Here is a 576-nt window from a genome sequence, read left to right as displayed (position 1 = left end):
AAATAATATGTTTATTTGTATGATTGTACATAATATAAATATATTTCATAAATAATATTATAGTAATATATATATTGTAAAATAATAATTATAGTAATAGAATAAATATATGATATTATTGATATTATATTATAACTGAATACATATATGATATAATATGTATTAATTATTGTTATTAATATTATGAGTTATTATATAAAAAATATTATATTTTATTATTATTATATGAATAGATTCATTAAAATCATAATATTCGTTAGTTTATTATAAAAAAAAAATTGTTACATTTGCACCAATACTGACAAATGACTATTTCAGATTCCATTATCCTCAAGTAGATAATGATTCATTCAGTAATTTTGGTTTATAATAAAATATTTTAATCATATTTGTAATGTATTCAATGCGCATAAAAAATTTCTATGGACTTTAGAATCATGTATTTTCTTATAAAGTCTAGTGATAAGAATAATGGGTTATTTCCATAATTTGTATTTCTCCCCATGCCGCTAAAAAACTCACGCGTTCGACATCCAAACTCGGTTGACATTCACTGAACCATTCGACCATTACTGG

This window comes from Penaeus monodon, chromosome 33 (genome assembly GCF_015228065.2).
Source record: "Penaeus monodon isolate SGIC_2016 chromosome 33, NSTDA_Pmon_1, whole genome shotgun sequence".
Taxonomy (NCBI): Eukaryota; Metazoa; Arthropoda; class Malacostraca; order Decapoda; family Penaeidae; genus Penaeus; species Penaeus monodon.
This window is presented reverse-complemented; position numbering follows the sequence as displayed.